The 16527-nt window shown below is 36.3% G+C and overlaps 1 pseudogene; it reads left to right on the top strand.

Annotated features, from left to right (window-relative positions):
- The first annotated feature begins 5659 nt into the window (after nt 1-5659).
- On the top strand, nt 5660-5830 carry LOC119810978 (annotated as a pseudogene).
- The last annotated feature ends 10697 nt before the right edge of the window (nt 5831-16527 follow it).

Raw genomic sequence — 16527 nt, 5'->3', positions numbered from 1 at the left:
TTTTTTCCTGACCATTACCAATAGCAACTTGTACCTAGCCCCCTAAACAATGACAAATATCCATAATCAATTTTTGGCAATGTGGGTGTAATATTCTAGGCTGCTTCCAACTGACTGACAGCACTGAAAATTCTATGGGAACCTAAGGAAAATTTAAAATTATGGTCAAGTCCTGATTGTAGTATTCTGTGAGGCTGGATCATCTCAGAGAACAGTTTTGAAGCTGTTCTAGATGCAGAAATTAGGGGAAACTGCAACAGAAGTATTCTGAAATATTGATCATCTGTGTTATCCATTCCCTTTGGAGATTTTTCAGGTTATTTTTCTTGTTCTAACCTTATTTTTCTCAACCCGGAATGAATCCACAGGCTCTCACTCCCTGTGGAAACAAAAGGAAAACCGCTTTTCCAAAGTATCATATTTTTTTACTTAAATTTTGAAATCAAGCCATTTAGAAATTTATAGGTTGGATTAATCCAGCAGTATTTATACTCAAATATCTTTTAGCAGCTGTTGATCCTTCCTCAGCAGTCAAACAATTAATTGACAACACAATGACGTATACAGTGTTCAGATTTTCTGTGCATTTTCAATCTTTACATGGAAGCTAAGCCAGGGTAGATGAGAGTTCAGAGTGCTTGCCTTTCTCCTGAACCCAAATTACTAGGTTTGGGTCCAACTTTGTTCGGGGCTGGTGGTTTAAAAACCTTTGGGGGGGGGCCTTGGATATTCACATTCCTAGACCTGCATAGAAGGGGGAGGAACTTGGACTTCCCACAGGGCAGGGAACCCTTACTCCTCTTCGGACAGGAGAGGGAAGGGGTGTGGAGGGGGGAGGGGGAGGTAAATGGGAGGCAGGGAGGAGGCAGAAATTTTTAATGAAAAAAAATAAAAAGAAAAAAAACCAAAAAACCTCAGACAAATGGCTTTTTTTCTGAATTTAGGCCCCAAAAGTTGACAATCAAATGAAGAATGATTAATAAAAGCTCAGAGACAGAAGTTCGAGTGGCCAAAAGACACTTAAGGGCATGTTCAACCTCCTTAGCAATCAGGGAAATGCAAATCAAAACAACTCTAAGATACCATCTTACACCTGTCAGAATGGCTAAAATCAAAAACACCAATGATAGCCTTTGCTGGAGAGGATGTGGAGTAAGGGGTACACTCATCCATTGCTGGTGGGAATGCAAACTTGTGCAACCACTTTGGAAAGCAGTGTGGAGGTTTCTCAGGAAATTTGGGATCAACCTACCCCAGGACCCAGCAATCCCACTCTTGGGAATTTACCCAAGAGATGCCCAATCATATTACAAAAGCATCTGTTCAACTATGTTTATAGCAGCATTATTTGTAATAGCCAGAACCTGGAAACAACCTAGATGCCCTTCAGTGGAAGAATGGATGAAGAAAGTGTGGAATATATACATATTAAAGTACTACTCGGCGGTAAAAAACAATGACATCTTGAATTTTGCCGGACAAAAAATGGGAACATGGGGGTGGGGTGGGATCGGGGGATAGGGGGATGGGGAGAGAAAAGTGTGAAGTGGAGGATGGGAAGAGGTTGGGGGAATAGGATGGTTGGGATATAGAAAGGGTAGATATGGGAACAAGGAATTATATATCTTAGTTAAGGGAGCCATTCTAGGGTTGGCAGAGACTTGACTCTAGAGGGGTTCCCAGGTGTCCAGGAAGACGCCCCCAGCTAGTTCCTTGGGCAGCTGAGGAGAGGGTGCCAGAAAGGTCCAGATCCTATTGCCATACTCATGAATATCTTGCATATCACCATAGAACCTTCACCTGGCATTGGCCAGAGCCCCACATAGGAGCACCTGACTGAGCTCTCAAGGTCCTGATGAGGAGCAAAAGGAGGGAGATCATGAGCAAGGAAGCTAGGACTGCGAGGAGTGCTTTTACCCATTGAGACGGTGGGACAGATCTAACGGGAGACCAACAAGTCCAGTCGGAATGGGACTGATGGAACAGGGGACCAAACCGGACTCTCTGAATGTGGCTGACGGTGGAGGAGGACTGAGAAACCAAGGACAATGGCAATGAACATGAACTCTACAGCATGGACGGGCTCACTGTGTGCCTTGTCAGTTTGGTTGCTCACCTTCCTGGACTTAGGGGTAGCTGGGAGGACCTTGTACTTAACATAGTAAAGGGAACCCTGATGGCTCTTTGTCTTTGGAGAGGGGTGGAGTGGGGGTATAGGTGGAAGGAAGGGAAGGGAGGGGGGAGGAGGAGGGGAGGAGATGGAAATCTTTAATAAAAAAATGAGAAAAAAAAAGATGTGGCACTCCTGTTTGCCACCAGCAAACAGAGCCCATCCAAAAAAGAAAAACAAAGTAACGCCAGCTACTAAGAAGCCATGCTTAATTCTGTTCTTTTTTTGTCTAGAATTCCTTTTCAAACTTTCTCAGGTTTATGTGGATATAATCAGCTCATGTTGTTGCACCATTTTGTTGGTGGTGGCTGCTTATTCATTTTCCAGCTGCTCAGACCCGAAATAGTCAAAGAAATTATGTTAATTAAAACACTGCTTGACCTATTGTTTTAGGCATATTTTTGGTTAACTTTTGTATTTTAAATTAACCAATTTCTATTAATCTGTGTATCACCACATGGTTGTGGCCTACTGGTAAGGTTCTATCCAGCATCCAATGTCTGTCTCTTGTGGTGAATACATGACTTCTCTTTGCCTTTGCTTACTCTCTTCCCCTCTATCTGCTTGGAATTCATGCCTTACCCTATTCTATAATGCAATAGGCCCAAAGCATCTTCTTTATTAACCAATGGTATTCACAACATACAGAGGGGAATCCCATATCAGGAGAATGCATAGTTCTCCCTGGGAAGGGGAAATAGAAGAAATCTCTGAGTAAACTAGGGTTGGGTTGGGATGTGAGTTGAGGGGAGAGAACTGAAGGAGTTGACTGGAAAAGGGTGGAATTTTTCAGGTCAGGTAGAAATTGGATGCAAGGGAAACTCTCACAAATCTACAGGGAAGACCTTAGCTAAGACTCTTAGAAATAGGGGATATGTAACCCAAACTGGCCATCTTCTGTAATCAGACCAATGACTAACCCAATTGTCATCTATGAGTCTTTATTCAATAACTGATGAAAACAGATGCAGAGACCCATAGACAAATACCAGGACAAGTTTAGTGAGTTCTGCTGAAGAGAGGGAGGAAGAATGATAGGATACAGAGGAGTCATGGACATCACAAGAAAATCCACAGAAACAGCTAGTCTGGCATATAAGAATTTACAGAGCCTGAAGCAATACCATGGAGCTTGCTTGGGACAAATCTATGCCATCTACCTATATGTGATAGTTGTATAGCTTGGTCTATTTGTGGAAATTCTAACAATGGGAACACAGGTTGTTTCTATTGCTTTGTCTGGCTCTTAAAAACCTGCTCTCCTATAAGGGGAGGAGTTTAGTCCTTAGTACCTTGATATGTTTTGCTTTGTTGATACCCATTGCAGGTATGTTCCTTTCTAAACAGAAATAAAGGAGGAGTAGATTGAGGAACCAGGATGTAGGAAAGGTAGAAGAAAGTAAAGGGAGAAGAAGAAGGATGGAAAACTGCATTCCAGATGTAAAATAAATGAATAAATAAAATAAAATAAACCACAAATAAATATAAAGAAAGAAAGAATTGAAGGAATGAAGAAAAATAAAAGGAAAGGAGAAAAAAGTAAAAAAGACAAGACTTGATTCAGAGGCTTATATAAGCAGCATGTAATCACTTGAGACACAGAGTTGTCTTCGCCAAGACCTTTTTAAAATTGTTTCTTTACTTGAGAATTATCACAGATAGTACAGGTGAGATAAAGGACTCCTTTAATTAAGTATCAGTTCCTGTTCAGGCTACATTTATGACTATATAATTACACAGAGCCAAGAATATCAAAATAGCATAGCATTTCCTTTGAGTAGCATCAAAGTGCAACTCAATGAAAAAAAGAATCAGAAGTTATATGTAGTAACACATTCCTCAGTGGTCAAGAAATTGATACAAAAAATAGTGAGTTGAAGACCACTGAGGGCTACAAAGCTAGATACAATCTCAAAAATTCAAACAAAACAAATGAGACAAAAAAGAGAAAGAAGAGAGAAAATGGCATACAGGGAAGAAGATTAAAGATGAAAAAAGGATTAAGTAGAGGAGAAGATGAAGAAGGATGAGGGAATGGAGGAAGAAGGGTAGGAGGAAAATGAGGAGGAGAGAAACATCCATAAAGAGTAATAAGAAGCTGAAGGATTCTTTTCTTAAAAGAGACTTTGATCTAGAGAAAATGAACACATATCAGTCCTCACTATACATCTCCTAATTTCAGTCTTGATTAGAATTGGAAATATACTGGGACCTCAAATCACAGGAAATGGTTATGTCAAAAACTAAGAACAAGGATACTAAGACTGATGATTGTCTCTGGAATTGGCCTTAGCCATGAAAGGACTCAGGCATGCACAACAAATGACAAAATAGCTAGGGAAATAAGGGATAATCAAATTTAGAAGAAAATTTCAGAGTGAGATATTCATTGTTTCTAATGTACAACCATTTGTGTATATTCTCTGAAATGCATGATGATCACTAAATTGATAGAACTCTAAAGAAAATTGTTTATATATATATATTTTAATTATTTATAAAATATTTGTCACTTGCATAAAATTCTACTCTCATAAAATATTGATCAATACTAAGATTTTTAATTATGGTCAATTTTTCAGGGTGTATATTTAATAAGTACTTTGCTATATCAATAAGATAGGAGGACAAAAACTGAGAACCTATTTATAGAAACTGAAGCATAAACATATTTTCTCAGTAGGATGTTATTTATTATAAAAGATGTACATTAAAACAACAAAATTACCTGTATTTGATTCCAGCAGAATGTCTTTTGTGCTTCTCTTATTTATTGTCATTTAATATTGATCAACTCACCAGTTATTTACACTCTAGAGGATACTAAGTGGTGTAAATTAGCCAATCCACTATATTTGTATTTATTTTCCAATAATCTTCCTAACATGATGTTTGAGTTGCCACTTTTTGATATTGTTTTTAAGGCTTGATGATTTTTTTCTTACCAATCTAACTATCTAAAATGAACAACTCAGCTCTTGCCCTGTAAGGATCATAATTTTGTTGAGACTTACTTTATTAATAGCAATACTTTATGAATATCTATCTCTGCTTTTAGGGATTATTAACAGGTATCGTGACGTATTTGACTAGAAGGTAGTCAAAATTAAGTACATACATTCAATTCAAATAACTTGCACCTTGTAAATATTATTTTAAATAATTTTTATGGTTAATCAGACTTTTGTTCATTGTGACAAATACCTAGAAGAATAACTTAAAAATAAACAGATATTTTGATTCATGGTTTCAGAATGTCTATTCAGTGGTTGACTTGTCTAATCACTATATGCCTGTGTTGAAGCATAACACCCTGAATGCAATGATATACATCAGTGTAGTTCAGCTGATCTAATGGATGACAGTAAATAGAGAGACAGACTAGAAGGTGTCAGGGGAAACATACACACCGAAAACCACACTTCCAGTAATCTACTTTTTCTATCTCTTAACACATAAGCATCCTATTCCCCCAAGCTCTCCCCATCCTCCCCTTCACTCGGCCTTTTGGCTAAGATCAAGTGTAGTATCTGTTCTTATCACTTTATATATTTTAGATATTAGCCATCTACATGATGTGGAGTTGGTAAAAATAATTTCCCAGTTGATAGACTGCTCCTTTGTCCAAATAATGGTAAACTTTGTTTTAGAGAAGCTTTTTAATTCATGAGATTCTATTTATTAATTGTTGATCTTAATGCCTGTGATAATAGTGCTCTTTTCATTAAGTCTTATCTATCTTGTGCTGATATTTCTCTTCTATCAGGTTCAGTGTGGGGTTTTATAACAAGGTCTTCTATCCTGTTTGAGTTGAGTTTTATGAAGGATGATAAATATGGATATATTTATACTTATCTACATGGAGTCATCCAGCTTGTCTAGCATCATTTGTTGACAAAACTGTATTCCAGTGTATATTTCTGGATTCTTTATTATGCATCAAGTTTCCATAGTTGTGTGGGTTTATTTCTGGGACTTTAGTTCAATTTCATTGGTCTTTATTATATAAATACCATGCTGTCTTTTATTAGTATAGCTTCATAGTCTATAGTGTTAATTGAGAAATGGTCAGAACTCTTTCAGGTTTTTTGTTTATTTTTAGAAATATCTTAATTATCTTTTGTTGTTGTTTTTGTTTGCTTGTTTGTTTTCATATGAAGTTGAAAATTTTTCTTTCAAGGTCTGTAAAGTGTTGAGTTGGAATTTTGATTGGGATTGCATTGAACCGGTAGATTGCTCTTGGTAAGATAGCCATTTTTCTTTTTCTTTCTTTTTTCTTTTTTCTTTTTTTGGTTTTTCGAGACAGGGTTTCCCTGTGGTTTCTAGAGCCTGTCCTGGATCTAGCTCTTGTAGACCAGGCTGGCCTCGAACTCAGAGATCCGCCTGCCTCTGCCTCCCGAGTGCTGGGATTAAAGGCGTGTGCCACCACCGCCCGGCTAGATGGCCATTTTTCTATGTTAATACTACAGATCCTTGAACATTGGAGATCTATCCATCTTCTGATATTTTCTTCAATTTCTTTATTTAAAGACTTGAAGTTTTTATCATAAAAGTCTTTAAATTGTTTGGTGAGTGTTAGCCAAAGATAATTTATATTATTTGAGGCATTGCAAAAGGCACAATTTTCCTGAATTATTTTTCAATCTTATTTTTTTTATTGAGCTCTACATTTTTTCTGTTCTTCTCCTTGCCACTTCCCTCACCCCTTCAACCCTCCCCAAAGGTGCCCATGCTCCCAATTTACTCAGGAGATTTTGTCTTTTTATACTCCCATGTAGATTAGATCTATGTAGTCTCTCTTAGTATCCTCATTGTCTAAGTTCTCTGGGATTGTGGTTTGTAGGCTGGTTTTCTTTGCTTTATGTTTAAAAAACTCACTTATGAGTGAGTTGAGAACGTGGTAATTGTCTTTCTGTGTCTAGGTTACCTCACTCAAAATAATGCCTTCTAGCTCCATCCATTTTCCTGTAAAATTCAAGATATCATTATTTTTTTTCTGGTGAACAGTACTCCATTGTGTAAATGTACCACATTTTTCTTATCCATTCTTTGGTTGAGGGGAATTTAGGTCGTTTCCAGGTTCTGGTTATGACAAACAATGCTGCTATGAACATAGTTGAGCACATGTGCTTGTGGCACAATTGAGCATCCTTTGGATATATACCCCAAAGTGGTATTACTAGGTCTTGAGAAAGGTTGTTTCCTAATTTTCTGAGAAATCACCACACTGACATTCAAAGGGGTTGTACCAGCTTGCATTCCCACCAGCAATTCAGGAGTGTTCCCTTTCCCCCACAACCTCCCCAGCATAAGTTGTCATCAGTGTTTTTGATCTTGGCCATTCTTACAGGTGTAAGATGGAATCTCAGTTGTTTTGATTTGCATTTCTCTGATGACTAAGGATGTTGAACATTTCCTTAAGTGTCTTTCAGCCATTTTAGATTTATCTGTTGAGAGTTCTCTTTTTAGGTTTGTACTCCATATTTTTATTGGATTATTTGTTCTTTTGATGACCAATTTCTTGAGTTCTTTTTATATTATAGAGATTAGACCTCTGTCTGATGTGGGGATAGTGAAGATCTTTTCCCATTCTGTAGGCTATCTTTTTGTCTTGTTGACTGTGTCCTGTTTGTACAAAAGAAAAGAGGGCTACAGATTTTAAGAAATAATTTTGTATCCAGCTACTTTGTAGAAAATGGTCAGAGTTGTGGGAGTTCACAGGTAGATTTTTTTTAGGGTCCCTTATGTATACTAACATATTATCTGAAAATAAAGGTACATTTACTTCCTCCTTTCCAGTTTGGATTCTCTTGTTCTCTTTCAGTTACCTTATTGCTCTAGCTAACACTTCAAGTATTATAATAAATAGTTATAGAGAGAGTGGACAGGCTTGTTTTGTTCTTGATTGTAGTGAAATTGTTTTTAGTTTGTCTTTATTTAAGTTGATGTTGGCTATAAACTTGTTGTAAATTGCCTCCATGATTTCTAGGTATGTCCCATATATCCCTAATCTCTACAGAACTTTTATCATGAAGGGGAGTTAGATTTTGTTAAAGGCTTTTTCTGCATCTAATGGGATGACTATGAAATTTCCTTTATTTCAACTTGTTTTTGTAGTAGATTACATTTACTGATTTTTGTATCTTTACCTACCTCTGCATCTCTGGGATGAAGCTTACTTGATCATAGTGAGTGATTTTTGATTGATTCTTCAATTCAATTTACAATTATTTTATTTAGTATTTTTGCATCTTTGTTCATAAAGAAATTACTCTATATTTTTGTTTCTTTATTGGATATTAATATGATTTTGGTTTTAGGGTTACTGTGACCTCCAAGAATAAATTGGGCAATGCTCCTTCTATTTCTTTTTTGTGGAATTATCTGAATAGTATTAGCATTTATTCTTCTTTGAAGATCTAGTAAAATTTTGCACTAAAAGTCTTTTGCCCTAAGGTCCTCTTTTTTGGGATAATTTAATCACTCTTTCCATTTCCAAATAGATCTGAGGTTATAGATCTGTTTAAATTACTTATGTGATCTTGATTTCACTTTGGCAAGTGGTACCTATGGAGAAAATTACCCATTTCTTTTTGATTTTCCAATTTGATATAGTACAAATTTTTCAAGTTTGCTCTTATGATTACCTAGTTTTTCTTCTATTGTTTTATCCTACTTTTCATTTCTGATTTTAATATTTCATACTGTCTATCTGCCTTTTTGTTAATTTGTATTTGTCAATCTCACTGATTTTCTAAAAGAACAAACTTTTTTTTTTTGGTTGATTCTTTGTACTGTTCAAGAGTTCTTTTTATATTCATATTACTGATTTAAGTCTTAAGTTTGATTATTTCCTTCCATCAATTCCTTTGGGGAGTGTTTTATTCTTTTATGTTCTAGAGCTTTCAGATGTGCTACTAAGTTGTTAGTATGAGATATCCCCATTTTTTGTTATTGTTTTTTGCTTATTTGCTTCTTGTTTTTTGAACTAGTGCTGTGAATTTGCTCCTGAGAACCACTTTCATTGCATCTAACAAGCCTTGGTATGCTTTATTCAATTCATTTTCATTGAATTCCAGAAAGTCTTTCATTTCTTTATTTGTTTCTGTCTTGACTCATTTTTCATTCAGTAAGGAGTTGTTCAATTTCCATGAATTTGTTAACTTTTTGATGTCATTGAAATCCAGGTTTTATCTATGGTGGTCTGACAGATTTCAGGGAATTATTTCAATTTTCTTTTATCTGTTGATACTGGCTGTGTTTCCTAGTATGTGCTCAGTTTTGAAGAAAGTTCCATGACATGCAGAGAAGAATGTATATTTATTGTGTTGGTTGATATCTGTAACTATTTGTTAGGTCTAATTGATTTATAATGGCTGTTAGCTCTGGCATTTCTCTGTTTAGGATTTTTTCTAGATGACTTGTCTTTTGGTGCAAGTGGGGTGTTGAGGATTCCCATTATCAGTATGTGAGAGTCATCATGTGTTTAATTGTAATAGTGTTTCTTTTAAATACTTTGGTATCCTTGTATTGGGGCAAAGATATTAAGTACTGAAACATCATCTTGGTGTATTTTTCCTCCGATGAGCATGTAGTATTCTTCCCTATCTTTTCTAATTAATTTAGTTGAAGCCTATTTTGTTAAATAATAAAATAGGTACACCAGCTTTTTTCTTTGGTGAACACCTGGTGTTATTAGAGGCTGGGATGATAGAATAAGGTGGGGAGGTATGAAGAGATCTTTGTAAGCCCTTGATAATGTGATCAGAGAGGAAAGTGGGTGCAGCATGTTTTCTGCTACAGAACTGTGGATAAGACTGGAAGATTGGATCTGGACATACAGAGATAAGAGAAGCTTTGCAGGCTGCCTACCTGCTTTTCTGACCAATCTATTGACAGATTTTGTAGGTGGAGACTGCTTGTTCGTTTCCTGGATGCTCAGACCTGAAATAATCACACATGAACTATATTAACTAAAATTCTGCTTTGCCAATAGTTTAGCCTTCTTATTAACTAACTCTATTATTCATGTCTATTAATCTATGTATTGCCACAAGGCTGTGGCTTATTGGAAAGGATCTTACTGCTGGCTCTTTCTCCTTCGGCAGCTACGTGGTGTCTCCCTGGCTCCACTTTCATTTCTCCTCTATGTTTGCTTGGAACTCCCACCTTGCTCTAGTCTGTCCAGTCATAGGCCCAATTAGCTTCTTTATTCATTAACCAATAAAAGCAACATATATACAGAACATATATACAACATATATACAGAAGGACTTCTAACACCAGACTTTAATACATTCTCTTGCTATATTTAGTAATCTCCTTTCAATTTTACTCTTATATGAAAACCAAAAATCAACCATAATTTTGAACACATTAAACTTTATCCAAATGCCCAGAGAAAAAGAGTATACCACAAGGCCAAAAAAAAAGTCTTTAATATCACCTGATATTGCATGATTATTTCTATGATCAGGATGTCACTGGGAAGTAGAAGCAGAAAGATTCAGTCCAGCTGCAAGACTCTTTCTCAATTTAAATCTATCTCAAACCTACCTATTATTTACTTTTTCTATGTAGGTCTGTTTGTCTCCTGCTCAAGAGGTGACTAGCAGCAGTGATGGCAGCACTGTCACTCACACTCATGTACTGTAAAATGATCCTGGCCTGGCACTGGTTTTGTACTCACTGCTTAAATGTGTGCTATCTACTTCTTTAGTTGACAGGAATTTACCCAGGTCAGAGATAATTACAGCTGAGCAGCAGTCAACACAGTTAACACAGTTAGATTTTATTCAGGCAAACTCTTGAAATAGGTGATAGAATTCAGAGCAAAACTGAGCTTTCTTGAAGCAAAATGTAGGGTCCTTTTCTATAATATGTTGAGATGTCATGGGTACAATTTCCCTGTCATAGCTAAATTACCCTGTCTAGCAGCAGGCATCCTAGTTCTCTGACTCATAATATTGTCTTTACTTTCTTCTATTATTTTTCCTGAGTCTTTGGCCGAAACAACTTCTCATTTACCTCTGATTAACCTTGAGTTATCGCTGTATGAGGAAGAACATCAACTTTTGTGCAATGATAGTATTATAGAAAGTTGATAGAGGACATGAATTTTCTTCTTATTCTTTACAATAACATGTGTATCCTCAATTAAATGAAATTTAAAATTTAATTATAAATTTATTTTCTCAGTTTTCATTTTGGTTTCATAGGTAACAAACTGCAATCAATTAATTTATAATAATTTGGGTTTATAAATTGATACAAATTTAAAGGTTCAGAGAAAAAATGTAATATTGAGCTATAATGAATCAAATTTAAAAGTTCTGATAATTTTTACTTGCATTGTTTAATAACTACATTCAAAGAAACTTATACCTGAATGTTATTATTATCCAATATTTTAGAAAAATAAGTATTGATATGAACTTTCAAATAACTTATTTGTATAATGAAAATTTTAATTTTCTGTCATAATAATATAATATATTAAGATCTAAAGTATTATGAATTAGAATTATGGAGCCCCAAGTAACACACTATAATAACATTAAAAAACCAAACCAAACAAAACAAAAAACCTTTTTCTCAGTAGGATTCAATTGAGACATTAACACTTTCAGGAATCCAAGTTACTGAAAGAACTAATGTTATGCATTCTCTCTCATAATGTTCCTAATATAAACTAGGCTTTCTTGGTGAATTGTTGCATGTTTATTATTTTACATTGATTGTAATTGGTGGAATCTAGGACAGCATTGAATTTAGATACATTCCAAGAAAAAGTAAAAAATATTGATATTCCTCAGTAAAGAAAGCCATGATTATCCAGTTTTGTTTATCCCGTCTTCTCTAGCTGTGCATCCCTAATGGCTAAACAACTGGGAAAGAGCATGGGAAATGTGAGTTCTTTTCCTGGTGATGGTGATGACGTAGCTTGAACTGTGTATACTATATCCACTGGGAGATTTTTGTCATGAATCCATGTGCTTGCAGTAATAAAACAACCAGAACAAAAACAAAGACAGAGAAGGATGAAATTTATACCATAAAATTAGTAGGTCATAAACTGCTCTATATTTACAAGGTGATTTATGTTTATGTAAAATATAAAAAACTATCTATGGCTATGAAACAAAAAAAAAAATGCTAGCAGGCTTTTTTCTTCCTTCCAGGCATCCTTTTTTTTTTCATGGTTTATTTTTTTATATTTAAAAATTTCCATCTCCTCCTCTCCTCCTCCCCCTTCCCTTCCCTCCCCTCCACCCATACCTCCCTTCCCTCTCTCTCCAGGCCAAGGAGCCATCAGGGTTCCCTACTCTATGTTAAGACCAAGGTCCTCCCAACTCCCCCCAGGTCCAGGAAGGTGATCGACCAAGCTGAGAAGGCTCCCACAGAGCCCGTGCATGCAGAAGAATCAGAGCCCAGCGCCATTGTCCTTTGCTTCTCAGTCAGCCCCAACTGTTGGCCACATTCAGAGAGATGCGTTTGGTTGCATGATCCATCAGTCTCATTCCAACTGGAGTTGGTGATCTCCCATTAGTTCTGTCCCACTGTCTCCATGAGTGAATGCACCCCTCATGTTCCTGACTTTCTTTCTCATGTTCTCTCTCCTTCTGCTCCTCATCAGGACCTTGGGAGCTCAGTCCAGTGCTCCAATGTGGGGTTCAGTCATTTTCTTCATCTATCGCCAGGTGGAGGTTCCCTCACGGTCCTGACTTTCTTTCTTATGTTCTCTCTCCTTCTGCTCCTCATCAGGACCTTGGGAGCTCAGTCCCGTGCTCCAATGTGGGGCTCTGTCATTTTCTTCCTCTATCGCCAGGTGGAGGTTCTATGGTGATATGCAAGAAATTCATCAGTATGGCTATAGGAACTGGCCTTTTCAAGCTCCCTCTCCTCAGCTGCCCAAGGAACTAACGGGGGGCGTCTCCCTGGAAACCTGGGAACCCCTCTAGGGTCAAGTCTCTTGACAACCCTCAGGTGGCTATTGGGAATCAACCCAAGAGATGCCCAATCATACTACAAAAGCATTTGCTCATCTATGTTCATAGCAGCATTATTTGTAATAGCCAGATCCTGGAAACAACCTAGATGCCCTTCAGTGGAAGAATGGATGAAGAAACTGTGGAATATATACATGCTAGAATACTACTCAGCGGTAAAAAACAATGACATCTTGAATTTTGCATGCAAATGGATGGAAATAGAAAACACTATTCTGAGTGAGGTAACCCAGGCATCCTTTGAATGGATCCCTTAAACTTGAGAAATAAAAGCCATGTGCAAACAGATTCTATTACAGGGCGTGGAAATTTCATTCAGCAAGGCTGCCACAGGGACAGCTGACAAGCTTATTTCTCAACAACTCCACTTTTAAAACACGTTTTTATGTCCTTGTTCACATTTAAATGCAGTTTCTGTTTAGATTCACATCTGAAAAAGACAAACATTTATTGGGCTATTAGTGTGCACAGTACTTGTAATAGAGAACTAAAAGCCAAAATACTATTTCTCTGCTTTTTTTGTCTCCACACAAATCATTAAATACAAGCCTTCCTCATGATAAGAGAATTCTCATTTTTTGGGGGGTTCACCTTCCTATTTAACTTCTCTAGGATCATGAATTATAGGTGTAATGTCCTTCATTTATGGCTAGAATCCACTAATGAGTGAGTACATACCATATTCATCTTTTTGGGTCTGGGTTACCTCACTCAGGATAGTGTTCTCTAATTCCATCTATTTGCATGCAAATTCAAGATGTTATTGTTTTTTACCACTGAGTAGTACTCTAATGCGTATATATTCCACACTTTCTTTATCAAGGACAATGGCACTGGATTTTGATTCTACTGCATGTACTGGCTTTGTGGGAACCTCGTATGTTAGGATGCTCACCTTCCTAGACCTGGATGGAGCGGGGAGGACCTCGGACTTCCCACAGGGCAGGAAACCCTGCCTGATCTTTGGACTGGAGAGAGAGGGGAAGGAGAAATGAGGGAAGGAGGAGGGAAATCGGAGGAGGTGAAAATTTGAAATAATAATAATAAAGAAAAAAGGGTCTTCTCACACATTTGGAATTCACAGTTCTGTTTTAAGTGCCACAGTTAAACTAAATTCGCTTACAAAATTATCACATCATAAGGCTTTATACTTCATAAAAATATCCAAAAAGATAATGAACCTAGTGTTTGCTCTTTTACTTTGAAAGAACTACTAGTTTTCTCTGAACTGTCAGAATATGAGAATTCATGTCAGATGAAAATACAAGTTAGTGGAAAAACCTCAAATGCTAAACATTTTTCACTACGAAATGTTAAATTCTTTATGCTTGATAAGACTGCACAATTATAAAATAATTATTTAGTGTAATTATTATTTTGCATTTATTTTAGAAAAACATCATTGGATTTTTAAACAACAAAAAGCAAACTATCCTAGCAACCATACCCTACCATAATCCAAATAAAATGTTGATTTAAATGAATGCTGCTGTGTGCAGACTCTGAGATCTATATAATGACTGAATATCTGATCACCCAAGTAGAACCTCAAAAAATGACACGTTAGCTCACTGACTCTATTAACTTCCTCCTCCCAAAAGTCAAAATGCAATCTTTTCACCGACCCATAAAAATCTCTGAAGGTTAGAGCCAAGGAAAATAAAACATAACACCTCCTTTCTTTGTACTATTACACTCATGTCAAAGGCAAGTTTAAAAACACTGAAAACATGTCCTATAAGATACAGACATGCCCACTTTATTCTGTAAAGTACTGCTTCAAAAGATATTTGTCATATCATTAATTTTCTCATGAGAAACTAATTTCCTAAATATCACCAAACTGTTTGTTCTGAGGAATTAATTTCCCTTGTAAGTTTAGCAACAATGTCAGAAAACAAATGAAAAAGCTATTTTAAGTAAGCTATAATCAAGTGGCATGCAAGTCAGAAAATCAATTTCAGGAGTATGATATCTTCTTCCATCTACTAGAGATGGAGTCTATTTTGTTGTCTCTGCTGTTATACTGCATATTCCACGCATAGATACCCTAGTGAGCTCCCTCTAATTCTCCTGGCCTTGCCTCCCATCTTAATATAGAAGTGCTGGGGTGACACATATGTGCCGCTGCAACTGACTTGTTATGTGGGTTACAAGGATGAACTTTTGATCATCAGACTTGTGCAGCAAATGCTTTTATCCACTAAATAATTTCTCTACTGTTCAAAGTGCATTTTGAAAATATATAAAAGACATGATAAGAATTTTTTTTAATTCTGATAAAATTTTAATGACTTTCTACTTTTGGTCAGCATTGGTCAGTCTTGTCACATAAACATATATACATATATGCAAAGACATATACATGCATGTATATATACATGTCCATGTTTGTATGTTCATCAATGCATATATATTTATTTATATGTATATATTCACAAATTTTCAGGTTCCAAATATGAGTATATAAGATTTTCCAAAGTTCTAGACCAAAGCTTTATAGAATTATAGCTTTTGTAGCTCTACCAACTTAATACATCTAAACTTAAATAATCTTATTGAAGAGGCATTAAAGGTGGTTAGAGTAAGGAACCAAAGCATAAGATGTTGCTGCTATTTATAAATTCATGTACATACAGAGATAAGTCAGGAAAATATAACTAATACTTATTAAAACCATTCACTTTATGTTATTTCCATGTGCTCTAATGCAGCACATATGTAATAAATGCAGAGAGACTAGAGATTCCTGAACACTAGTGTTAATAAATTCTGGGTCTGAATTTAAGGATCAGTGTCTCTAGTTCTGAATTCTTATTAGTAGCATTGCTTACCCTTTTAAATAAACTCTCAATATTAGTTAAACATTATCCTTGAAAAGTAGACCATTAAAATAAAGCAAAATATAAATTTAAAGACATATTGTTTTAGTTTGTTTCTTCTGTAGAGTACATTTTTATGCATAAATTCCTGGGAAGTGAAGTGTTACTTCTCTGAGGGAAAAGGTAGCCTGGAAATTGGGACCCAAGGACTAACACAAAGTCACAGCACACAACAAAATTCACTCAAGAGATTTATTAGAAAAAGACACAAGAGGGTGGCTACTTGTGTTCTGGAGAGAAGTACCCCCCAAAATTGCATAGGTGGCAGCCATTTCATAGGATTTCTGTGGAAGGGAGTTCTTTCTAGGGTGTCCAGGAATTGGTGGGGTTCTGTATGTAGCCTGATCTTAGGGCAAGTTAGGGGATTGGTGGAATTTTGTGACCTGAATTCCTTTTTTTCTTTTTTTTTCTGAAGGATAGATATTGTCCATGTGCATCTAGAGGGGGCTGGAATTGACCACCATGA

The sequence above is a fragment of the Arvicola amphibius genome, chromosome 3 (assembly GCF_903992535.2).
Source record: "Arvicola amphibius chromosome 3, mArvAmp1.2, whole genome shotgun sequence".
Classification (NCBI taxonomy): domain Eukaryota; kingdom Metazoa; phylum Chordata; class Mammalia; order Rodentia; family Cricetidae; genus Arvicola; species Arvicola amphibius.
This window is presented reverse-complemented; position numbering and strand designations above follow the sequence as displayed.